The sequence below is a fragment of the Ursus maritimus genome, unplaced genomic scaffold, assembly GCF_017311325.1.
Source record: "Ursus maritimus isolate PB19 unplaced genomic scaffold, ASM1731132v1 scaffold_1, whole genome shotgun sequence".
Classification (NCBI taxonomy): domain Eukaryota; kingdom Metazoa; phylum Chordata; class Mammalia; order Carnivora; family Ursidae; genus Ursus; species Ursus maritimus.
The window spans coordinates 19,084,410-19,108,970 of NW_024423343.1; the positions used below are offsets into that span (position 1 = coordinate 19,084,410).

Consider the following 24,561-nt stretch of genomic DNA (forward strand, 5'->3'; position numbering starts at 1 on the left):
GTGCACGCGCACGCAGGGACGCCGCGGAGGCTGGGCTGGCGCATGCGCAATCCCCCACCCCATACCGTGGTCCCTTCCCCTTTCCCACAGACCTCCCGCGCACTTCCAGCTCTCGTAGGTTTTTTCTCATCGTCGGCTGTCATTCTCCAATGTCTGCCTCACCCTCCAGCCGCTCCCTCCCGCTGGTCCCAAAGGTCCAGCTCCACCCTTCCGGTCTTGTCATTTCAGAGGTGCCGCGAGAAGCTTGCTCTTGTCCTCTCCCAGCCGGCTTCTTGGCTCTCAGATTGTCGGTATGCCCTTTATTCATGTTTCGCTAATGGCTATCTAGCGACACCATCACGAATTCATTTCTCCAACAAATATTTAGCGGGCTCATGCTCTATGCTGGGGGTACAGCGGTGAATTATACAACGTCCTGCCCTCGTGGAGCTTATAGTCTGGTAAAGGAAAGAAAACTAGGGGCGCCTGGGTGGCTCAGTCATTAAGCGTCTGCCTTTGGCTCAGGGCGTGATCCCCGAGTCCTGGGATCGAGCCCCGCATGGGGCTCCCTGCTGCACTGGGAGCCTGCTTCTTCCTCTCCCACTCCCCTCTGCTTGTGTTCCCTCTCTCGCTGGCTGTCTCTCTCTCAAATAAACAAATTTTAAAAATCTAAAAAAAAAAAAAAAGGAAACAAAACCAACTCTCAATTATGTAACTACAGATTAGTTAAACGGGCAATGAAGGAAAGCAATGACAAGTCACGTAGGTGAATGGGTTCGTCATGCCTCTGGGTGCCACGAACATGATTTGATTTCTTTGACACCCTTACCTTTCAGTATCTTCGTACTTACCTGCGTGCAGAGTCTGCACCTTCTGGCTGTGTGCCTTGTTCTGTATTTCCCCTCCTCCATGGAGAATCTAACAAACTTAGTTGAGTCTCTTCTACATGCATTGATTTATTTTCTGCTATGTACTCCTGGGGTGGAAGGGGAGAATCCAAAAAATGAACAAAAACTAGCTCCTATCGTGGAGGCCCAGACAGCTCTTTAAAACAGATTCTTATATGCTAATATTTTAGCATTAATGTTTATTGAACTAAAATAATGCACCTACACGGTATAAAAATAAATATATATATAAGCTAAAAGTCTTGTAATGAAAAAAGCAGTTCCCTGGGCTACTTTATAAAGGCAGTATCTTCAACTCTATATTCATCCTGATTCCATCAGTATATTGAAACAAATGCTTGTGATACTAGTTCTTGATGTGTTAATTTTAAGTATTATCTGTTGACTTCCTGCCATGATAAGAACATGATCTTTCAGTTCTGCCCCCCCCCCCGCAGTTATGTAACAATTTTTGGTGAAACCAATAATCAGCATTTACATTATGTATGCAAATATTGCTTACCAATGAGCCCCAAAGTACACTACAACTATGCCTTCTAGCTTATACAACCCTTCATTTTTCTTAGACTTAATTATTGCCTTTTTTCTCTGTTGTAAATTTTCTGTATTATCCACAGTTGCCTGCCCATCCCCTCTCCCAAGTGCTCTAGGACTCTGTCAAAATCTAGCAGTATTTTCCATATACTCCAATACATAAATTCCACTTTTTCTCTAGTCTTTGTCCCAGAGCCCTCCTTTCTCTTGTTTCATTCTGGATTGACTGCTCTCTAGACTTGCTGTACCAATGAGATTCTGGGATTTTCCTTCACTGCTGTTCTGGGCCTTTTAGCCTACTTCCTGGATCCAGTGGCTTCTTTTCTTGGTTTACTTCCTTGTTTTGCTAAAGCATCTTCTCTAGTAACTTCCTAAGCAAGAGACTTAAGGGATATGTGGTTGGAATCTGCATATTTGAAAATACCTTTTTTTTTTTTTTAAGGTAGTCTCTGCACCCAAAGTGTGGCTCTAGCTCAGGACCCTGAGATCAAGAGTCACACGCTCTACTGACTGAACCAGCCAGGTGCCCTCATATTTAAAAATATCTTTATTCTAACACTTGAATTTTGGTTGGGCTGTGTTAAAAAGAAACCCAAAATGGTGTTACTTAGGCCAACTCACCAGCCTGGGCTTAATACCTAATCAAATTATACTTTCAACCTCCCTTAGAAATATAGTCTAAACCATTAGTCAGGAATTTCCTGATCAGCACCAATAAGGTTATCGGTCTCACGGGCCCTCTCCATTTCCCCAAAGGAAGATGAAGTAATCCACCTACTAAGACCCTTTTGTCCCCAAGTGAAGGTGACCTCACCTGAAATAATCCTTTTTTCTGTTTGACTTCCATAACCTACCTTTATAAACCTTTCCTGGAGTGTCCTGGCTGGCTTGGTCTGTAGAGTGTGTGACTCCTGATCTTAAGGTTGTGAGTCCAAGCCCCACATTGGTCATGGAGCCTATTTAAACAAACAAACGTGTCCTTTTCTGTAGCCCTCAGAGCTCCCCTCTACTGGATGGGGTGTTGCCTGATTATGAATCATTTAATAAAGCCAATTAGATCTTCAAATTAACTTGGTTAAATTTTTAAAATTTTTTAAATTTATTTGAGAGAGAGAGAGAGAGAGGGTGTGCACATGGGCTGGAGAGGGGGCAGAGGGAGAAGGAGAAGCAGACTCCCCCCTGAGCAGGGAGCAGGATGCAGGGCCCGATCCCAGGACCCTGAGATCATGACCTGAGCCGAAGGCAGACACTCAACTGACTGAGCCACCCAGGCACCCCTAAATTTTGTTTTTTAACAGCTGGTTATTGATTTCAAATTTGAAAATATTTTTTTCCTCATAATTTTGAAAGTATTACTCCATTTTCTTCAGCCATCCAAGGGTACTATTTAAAAAGTCTGATTCCTATTCCTATTCCTGATCCTTTGTATGTTATGTCTTCTCCATCTCTGGAAACATTAGAATTTTCTCTTTAGGCTATTGGTTGGAAATTATATAGTAATATGTTTTGCTGTGACTCTTAATGTTTTTGTGCTGAGGACTCATTCAAACTGGAAACTCATGTACTTCAGTTTGGGAGGAAATTTTCTTGTATTATATCCTTGGCAATTTCTTCTTCATTTTCTTTGTTCTCTTTCTGGAATGCCTGTTATTTAGAAGTTCCACTCTGGATTGATTCTTTAATTTTCTTTTCTATTTACGATTTCTTTGGGGTATTTTTTTTTAAAGATTTTATTTATTTATTTGACAGAGAGAGAGACACAGCCAGAGAGAGACACAGCCAGGGAGAGAGGGAACACAAGCAGGGGGAGTGGGAGAGGAAGAAGCAGGCCCTCAGCAGAGGAGCCTGATGCGGGGCTCGATCCCAGAGCTCTGGGATCGCGCCCTGAGCTAAAGGCAGACGCTTAAGGACTGCACCACCCAGGCGCCCCTCTTTGGGGTATTTTTTTGTTTGTTTGATTGATTTATTAAGTTTTATTTATTTAAGTAATCTCTACACCCCACATGGGGCTTGAACTCACGACCCCAAGGTTAAGAATTGCTCTTCTGACTGAGTCATCTGGGTGCCCCTGATTTTTATTTTTAGTTGTGGTAAAATATACATAACATAAAATTTGTTGTCTTAGCCATTTTTACATGTACTATTCAGTAGTGTTAAGAAAATTCACATTGTTATGCAACCGCTTGTTTTCATCTTGCAAAACAGAAACTCTCTACCCGTTGTTTGTTGGTTTTTGTTGTCCTGTTTTTTTCTGGGATATTTCCTTGTCATTATCTTTAACCATTTTGAGTTTCAGTTTTTCTATCTTTAATTCCAAAGACCTATTTAATGACTGACCCCACCCCATATTATTCTATTTTTGTTTTATGGACAGGAATGTCTTCTGTCTCTCTGAGATGTTATAGTGTGTTTGTTTTTAGTTTTTCTTCTGCTCTCTGCTTTTATCTGTTTCTTTGGGTCCTTTTTAATGCTCATTTATTTAGGTCTCTTTCTTTTATGTTAATGGCCATCCTCTAAAGTCTGGCTACTCTAGCAGTCTGTTTATATTTAAGAATGAGACTCTAAGAAGTGGAAGGGAGACTCAGTGTATGGGCAGGATGAGTTTACTAACACCTTGCTACTCAGAAGGGACCACCAGCATTGGCTTCATCTGGGAACTTTTTGGACGTGCAGAATTTCAGTCCCCATTAGAAACTACAGATTTAGAATCTGCATTTTTTAAAAAAGATTTTATTTATTTATTTGACAGAGATGAGAGAGAGAGAGAGAGCACAAGCAGAGGGAGTGGGAGAGGGAGAAGCAGGCTCCTGTGCTGAGCAGGGATCCCAATGCAGGACTCGATCCCAGGACCCTTGGATCATGACCTGAGCCTAAGGCAGACACTTAATGGACTGAGCCACCCAGACGCCCCTAGAATCTGCATTTTAACATGATCACCATGTAATTTAGATGCACATAATATTGTGAGGAGCCCTGGATTAATGGGCTTCGCTATAAGGTGCACCAGTGGTGTGCCAGATTTCATTGGGGCCCACAAAGTCAATATTGGGAGATCTTTTCTCCAGAGAAGTATCCTCCAGTTGTGTTGGGGGCTTATAAATTTGGCCGTGAGCGTTCCCAGAGTGTATGGGAGTGGGGAAGAATGCTTTGAGTCCCCGCTGACTTCCACTTGATCCCATTATTAGCCCTGTGCCTCCCTGCTACCTTCCACCGGGTTAGAGTCTTTAGAAAATGAATCTTCGGTGGTCTGGTCGTAATGGAGGAAGGGGTGGAAGTGGGGTGGGAGGGGTGGGAAAGGGGTAATCCCTTGACTGCTGGTGGACTTAGAATGCCAAAGACTTTTGATATGGATTTTCTTTCCATTTTCTTTATCTCGCTTTTTGGTTTATTTAAATTTATGACTAATAGGAGATACATCTTTGTACTACCACCCACTTTTCTTGAATCTTAACACATTATAATTAAACCTTCCTCGGAGCTTTTTAAAAAAGAAGTAGAGTCGAAACTTCCTGTGAATCCCACCAGATTCCATTCCTTTCTCTCCTTCCTTCCCCTCCATAAAGGTAACCATCGCCCTGCATTTGGTGTTTATTCTTCTCATACATGTTTTTACACTTTCACTGCATATGTATGTATCCATAAACAACGTATAACATATTTTGCATGATTTTAAGCTTTTGTTAATAGTTTTATACTCCATATCGCCTTTGAAACTTGTTTCTTTTAGTCAACAATGTATTTTTGAGATTTACCTATGTCGTTACCGGGTAGGTATTTTAACTGTGATATAACATTACCATGTACCATTATACATTACGATTTTAAAGGTATTCATCCATTCTCCTATTGAAGAACACCAAAGTTTTTTCCAGTATTTCTGCTATTACAAGCAATGCTACTTCGAACATTCTTGTACCTATTTCCTGTATATAGATGTGAAGATTTCTGTAGGGTATGTTCCTCAGAATGTAACTGCTATTATGTGGGCTACGGACATCTTCAACTTTGCTGGACGTTGTCAAATTGCTCTCCAAAGTAGTTGTACTGATTTATACTTTTTCTGGCAGTGTGTGAGGGTTCCCATTGCTCCCTGTCCTTGCTTGCACTTGGTATCTTCAGCCTTTGAAATGGATGGATATGAACAAACATCTCAGTGTTTTAAAAATAAGAATTAGCTAGGGAGAAAGAGAGCGATGTATGAAGGCCTAGAGGTGAGAGAACACAGTATCTTGCAGAAAGTGAAAGCAGACCAGTAACTGAGGGGTAGAGCTGGAGGGGGGACGTGCCAAGAAATTGACAGCTGGAGGCACAATAGTAGCTAACATTTATTGCAGTTGAGGATTTATTCTGTGCTATGTACTGTTTGAAGAGCTTTCCATGTATTATCTCATTAAATCCCTGGGACAACTCTAAGAAGTAGGTACCCCTCTTAGTTCATTTTGTAGATGATGAAACAGATGCTGAGAGGCTGAAGAATGTAACCAAAATCACATATGTGGATGGTCACTAAGCTGAGATTCAGGCTTCAACTGTCTTGCTTTTGATTACTATGCAATATCGGTATCTGGTGCTGAACTGGATAGTTTTGTATCTTAGTTTCAAGGGTGATAAAATCAGTGTATAAAAAAACTGGACCTAACACTCCATTAAAAATGAGGACAACAGCTTCTAGATTAAACCTTCATCCTGTTGAACCCTGATGTCTAAAGTAGGGAAACTGACTGTTCTAAAACAGTCAGAAATTTGTTGCTTTTGGTCTTGAAGATAGAGGCTGGAGCTATCCTGGGGCTGGGGTGCTGTCTGGCTATCCTCCATCTAGTCCTCTGGATCTACTCTTCAATCTTTTCCACTCTCACATCGTCTGGGCCCCCTTGCACTTGGGCTTTTGGGCTAATAGGGAGGCCCAGCAGGAGGAGGAAAGAGAGAAGGAGAGGAGAGAGAGACAGACAGACAGATAGGTAGATATCAGTGTATTTAATCCCCTGCTTGCTCCTCCTTGTGAGGTTGCTTCAGGCTGGCTGTGTCTCTCAACCAAATGTCACAGCTCCTCTCAAGGTGACCACCTCAGCACAACTCTTCCTTTTCTTCAGTGCCTGGTAACCACCCCTATTTCTCAATGCTTAGGGCCTAGAGGTGGTATCAGCTTGGTTGCTGTTAGTCCTGGCTTACTGCACTCTCTCTTGTGGTTCCTGTACAACCAAAAAAAATTTTTTAAAGATTTTATTTATTTGAGAGAGAGAGAGAATGAGCGGGGTGAGGAGGAGCAGTGGGAGAGGGAGTAGCAGGCTCCCCACTGCACAGGGAGCCCAGTGCAGGGCTCAATCCCAAGATAACAGGATCATGACTTGAGCCAAAGGCAGCCACCCAGGTACCCCGACATCCACACTTTGTAAATAGCTCCTCCTCTTAAGTCTCTCATCTGTTTCTTGTGGGATCAAGACTAATATGGGGTAGAGAGTGGTATCATAGAAGATAGTGAAGTTAGGAAGCTTCAGGAATTGGTCCCTTCATTGAAATAATTACTGAGCTGGCAAGAGCTGTCAGAGTAAATTATTTGGAACTTTGGAGTTTAGTTGAACACTTGCAGCATCTAGGGGAGTGCTTGATGAAGAAAGATGCTGGTGACTTTGGGTGAGTCTTAGTGTTTCATGTAGCAGCTACCATCCCTCATCCCACAGCAAGTAGTCATGTGGATGGCATTCCACATCTCTGGTGTGACTTGTTGATTCAAGTGTGGGCAATAGGGACCTTGTACTCCAAAAAATCAGGGTTCTGTGTTTTGATATATAATATCAATAAAGAGATAAAAATTATAAGTAGGAATCAAATAGAAATTCTGGACCTGAAAAGCATAAGAGTAATTTATCAGAAGATTTGAGTAGGCAAAAGGAAGAATCAGCAAACTTGAAGATAGGGCACATTAAAATTACCTAGTTTGAGGAGCAGAGCAAAGAGAATGAAGAATAATGAACAGAGCCTAAGGGACATATGGGACACCATCAACAGTACCAGCATACACATTATAGAAATCCCAGAAGGAAAAGAGAGAAAGGGGGGAAATAATTGAAGAAATAATGGTGACAAACTTTATAAATTTGTTCAATGTCATGACTATACACTAGCCAGTATGCTCCAAGAACTCGAAGTAAGATAATCGCAGAGATCCACACTATAATACATTATAACCAAACTGTCGAAAGCTAAAAACAGAGAGAAAATCTTGAAAGTAGCAAGAGCGAAGTGGCTCGTCATTTACAAGGGATCCTCAATTAGATTTAATGCTGATTTCTCATCTGAAAACACAGAGGTCAGAAGGCAGTGGAATGAAACCTTTAGAGTGCTGAAAGAAAAAAAACCATCAACCAAGAATTCCATATCCAGTAAAACTATCCTTAAAAAGTGAAGGAGAAATTAAGACATTCCCAGATAAACAAAACTAATGAAATTCATTGCTAGTAGACCTTCCATAAAATAAATGTTAACAAGAGCCCTTCAGGCTGAAACAAAAGGACCCTAGATGGTTACTTGAAGTATTATGAAGAAATAAAGATTATTGGTAAAGGTAACCACATAGATAAACATAAAAGCTAGTATTATTGTATTTTGAATGTAACTCCTCTTTTTATTTCCTATATGATTTAAAAGCCAAATGCAGAAAATAATAATTTTAAATCCATGTTAACAGGCACACAATGTATAAAGATGTCACTTGTGACAATGACAAAATAAAGAGGAGATGGAGCTGGATAGAAGCAGAGTAAATGTATGCTATTGAAGTAAGTCGATATCAATTCAAACTAGATTTTAATTAATTAATTAATTTTTTAGAGTGCGAGGTGGGGAGGGGCAGACGGAGAGGGAGAGAGAGAATCTTAAACAGGCTTCAAGCCCAGCATGAATCCTGCCATGGGGTTAGATCTCCAGACCCTGATATCATGACCTGAGCTGAAATCAAGAGTCAGGTGCTTAACTGACTGAGCCACCCAGGCACCCCTCAAACTAGATTTTAAAAATAAATTTAGGGGATGCCTGGGTGGTACAGTGGGTTAAGAGACCGACTCTTGGTTTTGGCTCAGGTTGTGATCTCATGGTAATGGGATTGAGCCCCATGTTAGACTCTCAGTGCAGAGTCTGCTTGGGATTCTCTCTCCCTCCCCCTCTAACCCCTCCCCCTCATGCTCATGCTATGTCTCTCAAATAAGTAAAATATCCTTAAAAAAAATAAAAATGGATTTAGGATGTCAATTGTAATCTCCATGGTAACCATGAAGATAATAATTGAAAAAAATGTGTGGAAAAGGAAATGAAGAAGGAGTCAAAATTGTACACTAGAAAAATCAGTCAAACAAAAGTAGGCAGTGTTGGAGGAAATAAAGAACAAAAAAGATATAAGATGTAGAGGAAACAAATAGCACATAGTAGAAGTAAGTCCTTCATCATCAGTAATCATTTAAAATGTAAATAGAGTAAACCAACTTTATTAAAAGACAGAGATTGGCAAAATGAATTAAAAAACATGATCTAACCTTATGTTACTTACAAGAGACTCGTTTTAGATCCGAAGACACAAATAGGCTGAAAGTGAGAGGATAGAAAAAGATATTCCACGTGAATACTAACCAAAAGAGATCTGCAGTGTTTATACTAGTATCAGAAAAGGAGATTTTAAGTTAAAAGTTGTTACAAGAGACAAAGAAGGACATTATATATAGATAAAATTCATAAAGAAGATAGGGGCGCCTGGGTGGCTCAGTCATTAAGTGTCTGCCCTCGGCTCAGGGCGTGATCCCAGGGTCCTGGGATCGAGCCCCACATCAGGCTCCCTGCTCTGCTGGGAGCCTGCTTCTTCCTCTCCCACTCCCCCTGCTTGTGTTCCCTCTCTCGCTGGCTGTCTCTCTCTCTGTCAAATAAGTAAATAAAATCTTTTAAAAAAATTCATAAAGAAGATAGAATGATTATAAACATATATATACCAAACAACAGACCCCCCCAATATCTGAAGCAAATATTGACAGAATTGAAGAAAGAAATAGTCTATCTATAATAATAGAGTTGAACTTTAGTCCCACTTTCAATAATGGATTGAACACCTAAACAGAAGATCAATAGGGAAATAGAAGACTTGACGAACACTATAAACCAACTAAATTTGGCACACATATACAGAACACCCCACTCTACAACAGGAGAATACACATTCTTCTCAACTGTACATAGCACATTCTCCAGGATAGACCATATGTAAGGCCATAGAAAAACCTTAATACATTTTAAAATATCAAAATCATACAAAATATTTTCTCCAACCACTAAAGAAATCAATAACAGATGGAGAACTGGAAAATTCACAAATGAACAGAAATTGAACAACACAGTCTTTGACAACCAATACATCAAAGAAGAAATCACTAGGGAAATTAGAAAATATTTTGAAATGCATAAACCAAAACCACAATATATCAAAATGGATGGAAGGCATTGAAAGCAGTGCTCATAGGAAATTTATAATTGCAAGTGCCTACATTAAAAAAGAAGAAAGATCTCAAAAGATCTCAAATCAACACTCTAACTTTACACCTTAAGGAACTAGAAAAAGAAGAGCAAACTAAACCTAAAGCTGGCAAAAGGAAGGAAATGTTAAAGATTGGAGCAGAGGGGCACCTGGGTAGTGTAGTCAGTTGGGGGTCTGACTCTTGGTTTCGGCTCAGGTCATGATCTCAGGGTTGTGGGTTGGAGCCCTGCCCTGGGCTCTGGGCTCAGTGAGGAGTCTGCTTGAGACTCTCACCAGCTCCCGTGCTCCTCCCCTCCCCCACTCTCTCTAAAAGAAATAAGTCTTAAAAGAGCATAGAGAGAGAATAGAAAGACAATAAAGAAAAACAATGAAGCCAAAAGAAAAATTCTTTTCTTCGAAAAGATAATAAAATTGACAAACTTTTTAGCTTAACTAAGAAAAGAAAGAGAGAGGATGCAAATTACTAAAACCAGAAATGAAACTGGGGACCATACAGAAAGTAAAAGGACTTGGGAGATTATTGTGAATAATTATATGCCAACAAATTACATAATGTAGATGAAATGAACAAATTCTTAGAGACACACAAATTACCAAAACTTAAAAACCAGTAGAAAATATCAATAGACCTATAACAAGTAAAGATTGAATTAGTAATAAAACCCCCCCGGGGTGCCTGGGTGGCTCAGTTGGTTAAGCATCTGACTCTTGATCTCAGCTCAGGTCTTGATCTCAAGGTTGTGAAGCCAAACATGGAGCCTACTTAAAACAAAACACCTCCAGAGAAAGAAAAGGCATTCATTCATTCATTCATTCATTCATTCATTCATTCATTTATAAATTGAGGTGTAATTTACGTACAGTGTTATTTGTTTCAAGTGTACAATATAATGATTCAACAATTACTCCATGCTCACCACAGTAAGTGTAACCACCATCTGTTACCAAACAACGTTATTACCATCTTAGTGACTATATTCCTTATGCTGGACTTTGTCATTTCTGTGACTTATTTATTTTGTAACTGGAAGTCTGTAACTCTTAATCCCCTTTATCTATTTCACGCAACCCCTACCCACCTCCCCTCTGAAAGAAATGTCTTTTAAAAGAATAATTTAAAGAATTAATACCAACCCTGCTCAAACTCTTCCAAGAAACAGAAGAGGAAGGAAAACTTCCTACACATTCTATGAAGCCCCCATTTCCCTAACACCAAACCCAGACCAAGATGCCACAAGAAACGTAAACTGTAGAGTGATATTTTCTGTGAATACATAGATTCAAAGATCCTCAATGAAATACTAGCCAACCAAATCCAACAGCACACTGAAAGGATTATATACTGTGACGAGTGTGATTTCTCCCAGAAATACAGCAACGGTTCAACATAAGATCAATCAATGTAATAACCACATTAACAGAATGAAGGAAAAGAAAAAAGAACATCCCGATAGATAAGGAAAGGCATTTGAGAAAATTCAGCACCCTTTCATGATAAAAGTACTCAGAAAACTAGGAATAGAAGGGAGTTTCCTTAACATGGTAATGGACATGTATGAAAAAACCCACAACTAATAAGATCCTTGATTGTGAAAGGCTGTGGACAAAACAAAGATGTCTGCTTTCATCATTGCTGTTCAACATTGTACTGGAGGCTGTAGCCATGGCAATCAGACAATAGAAATAAATAAAAGGCACTGAAATTTGAAATCAAGAATTAAACTATATATGCACAACATGATTCTATGTAAAGAAAATCCTATAGAATACACCCACACCCACCCACCCACCCACACACACACACAATGCTAGAGCTAATAAATGAATTCAGCAGAGTTTCAGGGTACAAAATCAAGTCACAAAAAACAGTTGTGTTTCTATACACCAGCAATGAACAATCTAAAAAGGAAATGAGGAAAACAATTCTATTTACAATAGCTTCTAAAATAATAAATTAAGCATAAGTATAAATAAGGAAATGAAAGACTCAGACACTAAAAACTACACAACATTGCTAAAAGAAACTGAAGATGACTTAAATCAATGAAAGATTCCATGGTCACGAATTGGAAGACTGAATATTCTTAAGATGGCTGTATTCCCGAAGCAATCTACAGGTTCAGTGCACTTCCTCTCACAGTTCTAGTGGCTACTTTTTTTTTTCCCCCAGAGATGGAAAAGTCAATCTTCAAGTTTATAGGGAACTGCAAGGAGCCCCAGATAGCCAAAACAACATTTAAAAAAGAAAAACAGAATTGGAGGGTTCACACTTCTTGATTTCAAAACTTACTACAAAATTACAGCAATAAACCCAGCGTGATACTGGCATCAAGACAGACATATGTAGACCAGTGAAATAGAGTTGAGAGTCGAAGCAATACACCCAATATTTATGGCCAGTTAATTTTTGACAAGAGTCTCGAGACCATTCACTGGAGGAAAGGAGAGTCTCTCTTTATTTTATTTATTTATTTTTAAAGATTTTATTTATTTATTCGACAGAGATAGAGACAGCCAGCGAGAGAGGGAACACAAGCAGGGGGAGTGGGAGAGGAAGAAGCAGACTCACAACAGAAGAGCCTGATGTGGGGCTCGATCCCATAATGCCAGGATCACGCCCTGAGCCAAAGGCAGACGCTTAACCGCTGTGCCACCCAGGCGCCCCCGGAGAGTCTCTCTTTAAACGAATTGTGCTGGAATAATCGGTTAACCGCATGCAAGAGAATGAAGTTGTACCCTTACCTCATTCCTGATACCAAAGTTAATTCAATATGGATCAACCATCTAAATATAAATGCCCAAACTATAAAACTGCTAGAAGAAAACATGGGGGCAAAATCTTCATCGCCTTGGATTTGACAATGGTTACTTAGACGTGACACTAAAGCACAAGCCATGAAAGGATACAGATCAACTGTTCTTCAAAATTAAAAACTAGTGATAGACGTATGCGAGCTGTACCCCCCCAACCTGAGATGAGTCAGCCAAGAGCTGTCATTCAGTACACTCAGCTGGAAGTCTGAACATGAATAATGTAATGGGTTGTGCTATTTACAGGAAATTAGTGATTTATTTTATTTAAATTTTATGTGGTTTAATATGCCTCCCAAAAAGTTGTCTGCTTTGGAAAATCACATGTATCGAACTTCCCATTTTGGCTTAAGTTGAGAGGCATACTGCTTTTATTAATAGACAATTTCTCCTCACGTCTGCTGAAGTAAATGCTGCGCTGAAGGAATGCCAAGTTATTTGCTTGCCGGGGATGCTCTCATGCCTTGGCCCAGTGCTGAGAGGAGGGGCAAACGTGACGGGAGACCAGGAGGCTGTTCTCTTCGTCTGCTACGAGACGATGACAGTTTGCTCTGGGTGGAGTAGTGGAGATGGAGAGAATTGAATGTTTTCGAGAAATATTTTAGTGAAGAAATCCCAAAGTTCTGGTGGTGGATGGGAGAGATGCTGCAGTAGTTTTCCATGTTGAGCAACAAATCACCCCAAACTCAGCAACTCAACAACACTCATGTATTATCTCACGGTTTCCATGGTCAGGAGTCCAGGCGCAGAGGGCTGGGTCCTCTGCCCGGGCCCTTACCAGATGTCAGTTAGGTGCTGACTGGGGCTGTGGTCTCACCAGAGGATCAGCTGGGAGAAGACCCACTTCCAAACTCCCTCAGGTGCTTGGCAGAATTCATCTCCTTGCAATTTGTAGCGCTGAGATCTCGGTTTTCTTTCCGGCTGTCAGGGGATCGCCCACAGTTCCTTGACAAATATGACAGCTTACTTCTTTAAAGCTAGCAAGGGAGTCTCTCTCACTTCAGCCTGCAGGATGGAGTCTTATATAACATAGTCCTGGGCCTGGCATCCTGTCACCCTTGCCATATAACACACCCTAAACAAGGTGCTGACATCAACCACTTTGGCCACATTCTACTGCTTAGAAGCAAGTCACAGGTCTGCCTCAAGGGGAAGGAGTTATACCAAAGCATGACACTTTAGAGTGTGTCTCCCACAGGAAGGATAAGGAAAAGCATAGTGTCAGCTATAAAGTTCAGATTTCTGGCTTGAGCAGGTGGGTGGTGATAATGTCATTTACAGGTAGAGAACACGGAGGAGCATGTTGGTTGAGGGAAGATCTTGAGTTCAGTTGCAGACAAGTTGAGCTGCTCAAGGGCATGAACCATGCCTATTCTATTCTTCACTCTTGAACCAGTGCCTAGGGTAGTTCATGACACATAGTAGGTGCTCGAGGCAATGAATGAATGGATGAATGAGATCTGTGAGACATCCTGGTGGAGATAGTGATGAGGCCAGTATCTCCTAGAGGTCTTGGTGTTTTGTACAGTGATTAGCTCGCTGCCTAGGATGGAACTGCCTAGGAAAGAGGATAGAGGGAGAGCAAGGATCTCAGGACTGGGTGCTGGGAGCCTCAAAACTGAAAAGTCAGGTTGGAGAGGAAACACTGGCAAAGGCTACCAAGAAAGGATAGATACAAGAGTGTGGTGCTGAATGCTGCTAAGAAGTTGAGACAGGACTGAGGTATCCCTGGGGAGAACTGGGTTTGGTGGAGTGGTGGGGCTCAGCAGCCAAGTTCATGGGCTGAGGAATGTTCAGGAGGTGAGGAAGCGGAGGGCAAGTAGACAGTTCTTTCTAGAAGTCTGGCCATAGCGGGGAGAGGTTGAGTGATAACTGGAGGGAGAGGAATCATCCACTATTGAGATCATCCAGGTTCTAACAACAAGAGAGGGCAGCCCAAGGCAGGTGCTGGGATGTGAGGGACTGGGTGGCATTCTTGGTCACGGGGGGAGAGAGCACCTTTTCTGCTTATCTTATGGTCTTGCTTTTATACTGCTTACTCTATCAAGCTTTTATTATAGTCAAGCTAACATAGTTCTTTAAGAATGTTAAGAATGGAAAATATGCCCAAGGAGCCTCTTTCCTCTCCTCTTCTCTCCGCCTGTCCCCTTCCTTCTTCCTCATCCCCAATAATTCTATCTAGAATTTATTTGCTCCCTCCCTTCCTCCTTCCCTCTTTCTTTCCTTCCTTTCATTAGTATGGAAAAGCCTTGAGCAGTTCTCATTGCCGACAAGTAGGCTTCAAGAAAGGAGAAATTGAAGATAAAGAAAGCGAAGATGATAATAGTGTGAGACTTCCAAGAAAGCAACAGGGCGAAGGATTCTAGGGCACAAGATTGGCTTTGGGATGGCCAAGGGATAGCTGCTGCACTGTGGCAGGAGTAAAGGAGGAAGGTGTGGGGTGGGCCCAGCGACGTGTTGGTCTGGTGTCAGCAAGTAGAGGGAGGTCCCCAGAACTCAGGGCCCATTGTCTTTTGCGTCCACCAAGACACCGCCATTCACATAATAAACTAATAATACTGTTGAATGGCAGGGTACGTGCACAAACCCTGTACAGGACAGCATACATAGCATATTTTTTCCTTAAATTTTTCAAAATGAAATCCTTATTGACTTTAGTTATCATACGTGTAACACATGTTCCTTGTTTAAAATTTTAAATAATATAGAAAATTTCCCTTGAAATTCTAACCCACAGAGATAACCATTGTTAATGGGGAGCGGCTACCTTGCCCATGGGTTACATATTAAACAAAAGACAATATATGGAATTGTGTGAGCTGTTTCTCTCACTTTCACCTTATATCCTTTATGTCAATATGTAAATATCATCCTTATCTTTCTAACACCTGCCTGGTCTCTGGTCTCCATAACAGCTGTGAGTTTCCTACATTTATTTTAACAAAAACCCTTTGATTAGCATTTAGCTTGTTTCTAATTTTCCAATACAATGACCATTCTTGTTCATACCACTTTGCACACCTGCGCCATTCTTTTCTTTTCTTTTCTTCTCTTTTTTTTTTTTTTAAGATTTTATTTATTTATTTGACAGAGAGAGAGACAGCCAGCGAGAGAGGAACACAAGCAGGGGGAATGGGAGAAGAAGAAGCAGGCTGCCGGCGGAGAAGCCTCATGTGGGGCTTGATCCCAGGACCCGGGATCACGCCCTGAGCCGAAGGCAGACGCTTAATGACTGAGCCACCCAGGCGCCCCTGCACCATTATTTTCTTAAAATAAATTTCTGGAAGAGGAAACGTGTGCATATTTAAAATTTTGATACCCATCTCTAAATTGCCCTCCAGAAGGCTCTGCCAATTTGAAAATTGCCAATTCTGCCAATTTCATTAACAGAAGCTAAGGCTGCCTGTTTCCCCACACTCTTGCTAACAACTGGCTTATAAATCTTTTTAATCCTGTTAATTAATCTAAGTGAAAAATGACACCTCATTTTAATTTGCTGATCTGTAATTGGTAGTAAGGTGGAACATCTCGAACATGGGTTTTGGCCATTTGCATGTGTTCTTTTATGGAGAGCTTCTTAATGCCTTTTACTCATTTTCTATTAGGCTTGTAATGTTCTTATTTGTTTCTAAATAATCCATAGTTTAATAGTATTACTTTTTATCGTGTTGCAAATATTTTTTCCATTTTGTTATTTATCTTTTAGTTATGCCATTGGTTTGCTTTGTGATACAGGGATTTTACATTTTCAGGTCACCGTTCTCAATCTTTTTTGTCATTTTGTTTTATTTTTTATTTATTTTTATTTATTTATTTTTAAGGAGGCTCCGTGTCCGACGTGGAGATTGAACTCATGACCCTGAGATCAAGAGTCGCATGCTCTACTGACTGAGCCAACCAGGTGACCCCATTTTATTTTTATTTTATTTTATTTATGTCATTGACATAGTCCTAAGTAAGCTGATTATCACGATTATTAAAAGATTATTAAAAAAGATTATTAAAAGATTATTAAAAATTATATTTTTCCTCTATTACTTTGTAGTTTAAACTTTTTCATTAAAATTTTATCCTTTTCTGCTTATTTTTTAATTAGATGGACAATATATGATTACATTCTAGTCGCTTTCTTTTTTGTTTTATTTTATTTATTTTTCTTTATTTCATTCTAGTCACTTTCTTAGAAGCAATCACAGTTATCTGATTAAGATCTGTTCTTTCAAAATCTAATATATTTACATTCATATATTTGTATGGAGATATACACATATTTAACATAAATAGTATCATTCTACATATGTTACTTATAACTTGCTCTTCCATTGAACAATAGCTAAATATCTCCTTGTTAGTACCAATAATTTGACCTCTGCCTTTTCTAGCTGCTGCATGATAGTCTATGAGCATACTATAAGTTGTGGTTTAATTCTTTCATGTTTAAATCTTTAATCCATCTGAATTTTGTATGTATGTATATGGGAGTGGAGTGAATTGAGAATATAACTTAATTTTTTCCCCAGTAAATTTCCAGCTATCCTAACACCACGTGTTGAATAGCCCATCTTTCCTCTGATGTCTTGAAATGTTGCTTTACAACAGAATGAGTGCTAGATTGATGATGTTGAGAGGTGGACATGGCGAAGTCTTCAGGAACTTATGAAGGAGCTTCCAGCTTCCGCTGGACCAGCAGTACCAGCTAGCCTGGTATTCCTAGTTCTTCCCCAGCTGTGCAGCTTGCTCTGCACAGGCATAGAAAAGGACTGACCATATTCCCTAATTCTTTTATTCTCAGGTACACGGACATCCTAGTTTTGCAATGAGAACTTCTACCTCTTCCTCTTCTCCTCCCCCTCCCCTTTCTTCCTCTTCTTCTTCTTCTTCTTCTTCTTCTTCTTCTTCTCCTTCTCCTTCTCCTTCTCCTTCTCCTTCTCCTTCTCCTTCTCCTCCCCCTCCTCTTTCTTTTTCTTCTCCTCCTTCTTTTTCTTCTTTCTTCTTCTTCTCTTCTCCTCCTCCCCCTTCTTCTCCCCCCTCCTATTTCCTCCTCTCCTCCTCCTCCTCTTCCTCCTCCTCCTTCTTCTTCATCCTTTATAAGGCTGTGATAGAACTGCCTATTATCTCCATCTCGCCTGAATTCCTTGAGGTGTGTATGGCTTTACATGCCATGTGGCTCAGGAGAAGACCCCGATCACTAGCATCCCTCCTGGGAACGTGGAACAGGAATATCAGAGACAGAGACAGAGCTGGTTTTGCTTTTGTGAAGGGTCCCACTGGGAAAAATGAGATGATTTGGGGTCTCCTGTGGTGAATCAATTTTAATTTAATTTAATTTAATTAAAATTATAATTTTTACTTACATTTACCAGTGTATTACAAGGGATACAAATGAACAGCCAGGTGGACAGGCAAGGTCTGGAAGGGTCCTGAGGGCAGGAACTTCTTGGTGGAGTTGGGGTGCACCACCCTCGTCGTGGGGGGATATGTTTACCAACTTGGAAACGTGTTTTAATTTTAAATGTTACATATTTATTTTAACAGGTATTAGAAAAGGATAAAACTCACACGTGAGAGCCACAGGACTAAAGTGGGCATTTAACTTACTACGATAAAAGTTAATCAATTGAAAGAAGAACATGGCACAAGAGCTGCAGACAGTCTGAGAATGACTGAAGTTTGGAAAATCCCAAATCAGGTGATAGTAGAATCACTCAATCAGTCAAGAGTCCTTCAGCTGTGAGTAACAAGAACCAAACATAACAGCTTAAACACATAGTGGTATTCTTGTTGTTGTTATTTTACACATAATGTCCCTTAATGGAGTCCAAGGGTGAACCACCTCTTTGTGATCCTTCTGACCTTCTCCTCATGGTCCCATGATGGCTGTTGCAGCTCTGGCTCGCACCACCAAAAGGAAGAAAAAGGAAGAGGTGGCACCCAACAGCATCTTTCCCTTTTGTCAGGAAAAGCCAGAGCTTTCCTAGAGTTCCCAGCAGTCTTCTCCTTAAGCGTCTGCCAGAGCCACACACGGGGCCACTGCTGTGGAGGCTGGGAGCGTGGACAACAGGCCGGCGTTATTGCCTTTGACTGTCTTCATCAAGCTGAGCTCCTTATAGTGAGGAAGGGCAGACTGGGTAGTGGGTTAGACGAGTGCCGAGTGCAGAGAGAGGCAGACGCGGCAGGCCATGTGGCCCCGGAGAGAATGCCACGGTAAGGAATCATGTCAGGCTTCCAGCTCAAATGCCGAAGTGACAAACTGTACTTCATTTCCTGCTCTGGCGAGCTGGCGAGATCGCCTGTTGTATCATTTCCATAAACTCCCCTTCGACTTGAGCTGGTGGGAGTGGGTTTCTGTGACTCCTTAGAGCCGTGAGCAGTTTTTGACAGGTCTTAACATGTGTTCCCTCGTTTGTTCCTGAGAGCGGTTATCCTTAGTGTCTGCAAGAACAAGACGAGGCTCTGAGAGGTTAGGTTGCCCACCTTCATGTGATTCAGCCCAGGTTTTCTAGGAACTAGTACATTCTTTATGCCATCTCTGTAGTTCTAGGAGGATCATCTATGCAGCAGAATGTTTATTCCGTAGATAGCACCGGCGCATGTGGGAGATGGAGTTTCCTCTGGGGCCTGTCAGTGTCACCCAGCTCTGTCCCTGGCTTAAGTCAAAAGGCGGGAGGCGGCTTGAGTCTGTCATGCATCTGGGTTTTGGAGACTCAGGGAATGTTTACTTTTCTGCTTGTCTATTTTCAAACTTCATGCCTGTAATTTATTGTCCTGATTACAGTTTAACATGGTTGGAAGATGTGAGATATTCAAGTTACGGATTTGTGTGAGAAGCACAAGAGAAAATGAGCGCATCTGGGAGCTATTGCTCTCCCCCTTCTCACGCCATCATCTCTCCTTGGGTGACCTTCGCGGCGGGAACTCCTACCACGACCCAGACCGTACTGGCTATCAAGATGGTGATTCATCTGGCCAAGCAGAAGTCATTATCTCCTCTCCCTAAACTTGACCTTTCCTCTGCGTTCCCTATCTCAGTCAACGGTACAGCCGTCTACACAGTCATGCCCGGAAGTCACCACCCCCACAGGCAACCGCTTGCCACATTATTTAAGATTAATCAGGCTGTAATATGCCTGGTCTCCTCTTCCCTCAATGCCTCAGTTCCGGCCTTAACGTCCTTTTGGAGGGCAGTGGACACCATCTCCTGGACTCACTGTTTTCTAAGCTTGTTAGAAACCTGGGGTGCTTGTTAATTATCTGGATTCCCAGGCCCTTCTCCTACACTCTGACTGAATAGGTCTGACGTGGGGCCCTGGAATCCATGTGCTTAACAATGATCGCCATCAGTTCGGCTGAGCAGTGGGCCGCCCTGGTAGCGGGCTGGTTTCCCTGCCTCAGGGCGCTTTGCGGTCAATCGAGCCCTCCTCGCTGTAGAAAGAGCTTCCTAAGAGCTTCCTAAAATGGGCCGGAAGCTCTTAATCCGCAGCACAAAACCCAAACCTGCCGCAAGCCAAATGGGGCACGATTTAGCCACCACATCCCTCTTCAGTCTTCTCTCCTGCCTTCCCTGGGCTCTACTAGTAAAAGCTGTTGGCCGAATTTGAGGATCCCCTCTTCTTTCTCTTCCTTCCTTCCTTCCTTCCTTCCTTCCTTCCTTCCTTCCTTCCTTCCTTCTTCTTTCTTCTTCTCTTTCTTTCTTTCTTTCTTTCTTTCTTTCTTTCTTTCTTTCTTTTTCTTTCTTTCTTTTTTAAGATTTATTTATTTATTTGAGAGAGAGAGAGTGGTAGGGGAAGGGAAGAGGGGGAGAGGGAGAGAGAGAATCTCAAGCAGACTCCCTGCTGAGTGTGGAGTCCGATGCAGGGCTCGATCTCAGGACCCTGAGACCACGACCTGAGCCAGACATCAAGAGTCGGACCCTTAAGCCACTGAGCCACCCAGGCTCCCCATCCCATTGCTTTTTCATTGCTCAATGCCTTTGCCTATGCTGTTCTTTCTGCCTGGACAGCCCTCCTTCCCCAGGGCTACCTGGAAAACTCCTATCCCTCCTGCAAGACCCAACTCAAGTGTTCCTTCTTCCCTGAAGCTTTCTTTGCCACCCTTGCAACTCAGATGCGTGTTTATTATTACAGCTGTCTCATTGACTTCTCCGTTGAAGAGACTGTGTTTATTTAGCTCACAGGTACAGGTGGCATTTGCTTTTCCTGTGTGAGGAAATTTAGTGAAAGCACATAGGGCAGTTTCCAGCAAAAAGTGTTCCCATTCTTTCCCCTGCGTGTAAACTCTAGAGAGTTTCCTACTGTGAAAAGCAAACACTCCTATCTGTTTACATCTACGACGTCAGGATACTCAACTGTGTAATAACAGTCAACATGTGTCTGGTGCCCGCTGCGTGCTAGAAACTTTATGTTCACCATTTCACCTCATCTACAGACGAGAAAATCAAGGCTCAGAGGTGAATTAAATTGCCCAAGATCACAAAACTGGTAAGTGGTGGGATTGGTGCAATGCTCATTCTACCTCTTCGGGAGTTTTCTTTAACAGCCATTAGGATATGTGGTGTGTGTCTAGGACAAAACGTCCCTGGACCAGGGGGTGCAGGAAATGTAAATGAGTGAAGCAGGGTGGGCTTGAGGCAATAAGGTGGGGTAGGGAGCGTGGCAAACTGGAGAGTGTACCCCCTGGTTGAAAGAGTGCCAAGACTGAGTGCTGGCTGACCACCCCCCCCCCATTTTATTGTGAAAAATTTCAAATGTATAGCAAAGTTGAAAGAACTTTACAGTATATGTATACCTACTACCTAGAATCTCCCATTAACATTTGGCTTGCCTTAGCCTGTATCTATGCATCTAGCCATGCCTGCATCCATTAATCCGCTTTGCTTTTTTGATGCGTGTCAAAGGAAATTGCAGACAGCCGTGCACTTCTCTCTAAATACATCAGGTTGTAGACCGTTAACTAGAGATCAGTATTTATAGTTTTTCCATTGATGTAAAATTTATAGGCAACGAAATGCACACATCTATAGTGTATATTCACTAAGTTTTGGCAAATGTGTGCTCCTGTATCACCCCCACCTCCATCAATATAGAAAACACTACCATTATCCCTAAAGATCTGCTCAAGTCCCTCCTGTTTGTCTCTGCTTCTGTCCCCGCCAAGGTAGCCACTGTGCCCATTCTTTTCTTTCTTTTTTTTCTACTTCAGAAAACTTCTCGCACCTTGTTTTATTTACAATGCCAACTTTTATCAGGTCATTAACTAAAGTTAACTAGACAATAAACTAGGCAGAAATTGCTCTACAAAGAGAGGGAAAGCCCCAAATACCACCTTCTAGAGAAAACCCTCAGTTCAGATTTATTCACAGCAAAGAAAAAAGAGACTTTTGATCATCCTGGAAGAAACTGAGCCCTACGTTTGGAACCTGTACTCGATCTGCACCTTCAAGGAGGACAATATTCTGCCCAAACTGCTGATTTGCTGCTGTGTTTGTCTACTGTTGGTCTCATACCAGCGATTATAGACAGAGCAGCGCAGCTAGTCTTTGGCACAATCCTCAGAGTGTTACAGGGTCAGGCACGACATTTCACTTTTCACACCACGGCTCCTCTTTGCATACCTGGGCTGCCTGTGCTTCAGGAAAAGTCCTTTTTGGTATCGAAGGTGTTGCGAATCTCCTCCGGAGTTTTCCCCTTGATTGTACCCGCAACCATCTTGTGTGTCACTTCAAGGACACTTTAGATTTCTAAGTAATTTGCAGCCAGAATAAGATGACAAAGTGTTCCTTGGTTAGCTTTCAGGAATTCTTGGTCCCAAACAGGGATATCATCTGTTCGCTTTGCTTTGTTCTCATCATCCTCGGGGGGAGGGGGTGGGGGTCATCCTGGTGGTCGGTTCACCACTAAATGACCATTTTTATTTTATTTATTTTATTTTTTTATTTTTATTTTTTAAAGATTTTATTTATTTATTTGACAGAGACAGAGACAGCCAGCGAGAGAGGGAACACAAGCAGGGGGAGTGGGAGAGGAAGAAGCAGGCTCCCAGCAGAGCAGGGAGCCTGATGTGGGGCTCGATCCCAGGACCCTGGGATCACGCCCTGAGCCGAGGGCAGACACTTAATGACTGAGCCACCCAGGCGCCCCTAAATGACCATTTTTAAATATTGTTGCCTTAACATTTGGTATAGGAGCTGGGTCATCCCCTCCTCCTTCGTCCATTCCCAAATCTCCCACCATGGTCGCGATCGTCACAGATTGCTTGGCGATTTCAACATCAGCTTCAAATACCTCTCCGTCGGAACTCTGCCGCTTAACCGAAGGCACGGTGCTCGGTCTCAGGGAGACTGCGGGCCAGAGACTGACAAGAGCATGGTGGCCTCAGCAACGAGAAGAGAAAGGCGGAGAACAAGGCCACTACCGGATTATTTTCTCCCGTAAATTAGTTTCGCCGCTCTGGAACTTCATGAAAGCAGACTCCTACAGAACGTACTTTCCCCCAGCTTGAAGTTTTAAAGAGTCATCCGTGTCGTTGAGTGTATCCGTAGTTCATTGCTCTCAATTGTTGGGAAGTCTTCCACTGTATTCCATTGTATGAACAGACCCTTTTAGCCATACACCGTGTGTGGACCGCTGGGCTGTTACTAGTCTTTGGCTCTTAGGAATAAAGCTATTAATATTTTGTATGAGTATTTTTGTGAGCATATATTTGCGTTTCTCCTGGGTGTATTTCTAGGAGTGGAATTGCTGGGCTAGAGGGTAAGAGTGTGTTTAGTTTTAGTAGAAATTGCCAGACCTTTTACCTGAGTGGTTATACCATTTTATATCCCCACCAATGATGTATGAGACTTCTGTTGCCCCACAGCCTTCAGATCCTTCATGGACATACTGCTCATTTGTATATCTTCTTTTGTGTAGTGCCAGTTCAAATCTTTTTTTTTTTTTTTGGAAAGATATTTTATTATTTATTTGCGAGAGGGGGGAGGGGCATAGGGAGAGGGAGAATTTCAAGCAGATCTGTGCTGAGTGCAGAGCCTGCCTGACATGGAGCTCTATCTCACGACCCTGAGATCATGACCTGAGCTGAAACCAAGAGTCAGATGCTCAACCGACTGAGCCATCCAGGCGCCCCCGCCTGTCCAAATCTTTTGCCCATTTATTTTGAGTTGTCTTTTACTATTTCTATTATTGTTGGAGTTCTTGATATGTCCTGGATACCAGCCCTTTGTCAGATATATGTTTCACAACTGTTTTGTCCCAGGTGGTGGTTTGTCTAGTCCTTTTCTTAATGGCGTCTTCTGGATGAGCAGAAATTTTTGATTTTGATGAAATCTAATTAAGCAAAGACACTTAAAAAGAAGATTTTATTTATTTATCTGACAGAGAGAGAGCACAAGCAGAGGGAGAGGCAGAGGCAGGCTCCCCGCTGAGCAGAGAACCGACATGGGGCTCCATCCCAGGGTCCTGGACTCCTGACCAGAGCCAGAGGCAGACGCTCTACCGCTGAGCCGCCCAAGCCGCCCCAGCAAAGACGTTTTTACGCGGTAATTGCGATCTTTGATCTGCCTGAGAAACTTTGGGCTTGCCCCTGAGTCATGGAGATATATTCATTCATGTTTTCTTCTAGAAGCTTTACAGTTTTAGCTTTTACGTTTAGGCCTATGATTCATCTCAAAATAATGTTTGTGTATGATGTAGGGGTCAAGATTCATATTTTTCCCATACCTCGCTATTCCAACAATAGTTCGTTTGATAAAACTTCCCTTTCCCCATCTCACTGCTTTAGCACTTCTGTTGAAAAATCAGATGATGGCTTGAGTGTGGTTCT

The 24,561-nt window shown here is 41.9% G+C and overlaps 2 long non-coding RNA genes across 2 annotated transcripts; both read left to right on the plus strand.

The window, feature by feature from the left end:
• The first annotated feature begins 90 nt into the window (after positions 1–90).
• LOC103662771 lies at positions 91–20,416 on the plus strand. The gene is made up of 4 exons (XR_568566.2): positions 91–290; positions 16,566–16,645; positions 18,280–18,433; positions 19,520–20,416. It is a non-coding gene; the product is annotated as an uncharacterized LOC103662771 (long non-coding RNA).
• A 162-nt stretch (positions 20,417–20,578) lies between these two features.
• Positions 20,579–23,417, plus strand: LOC121105012. The gene is made up of 2 exons (XR_005837436.1): positions 20,579–21,221; positions 22,925–23,417. It is a non-coding gene; the product is annotated as an uncharacterized LOC121105012 (long non-coding RNA).
• Positions 23,418–24,561: the final 1,144 nt, after the last annotated feature.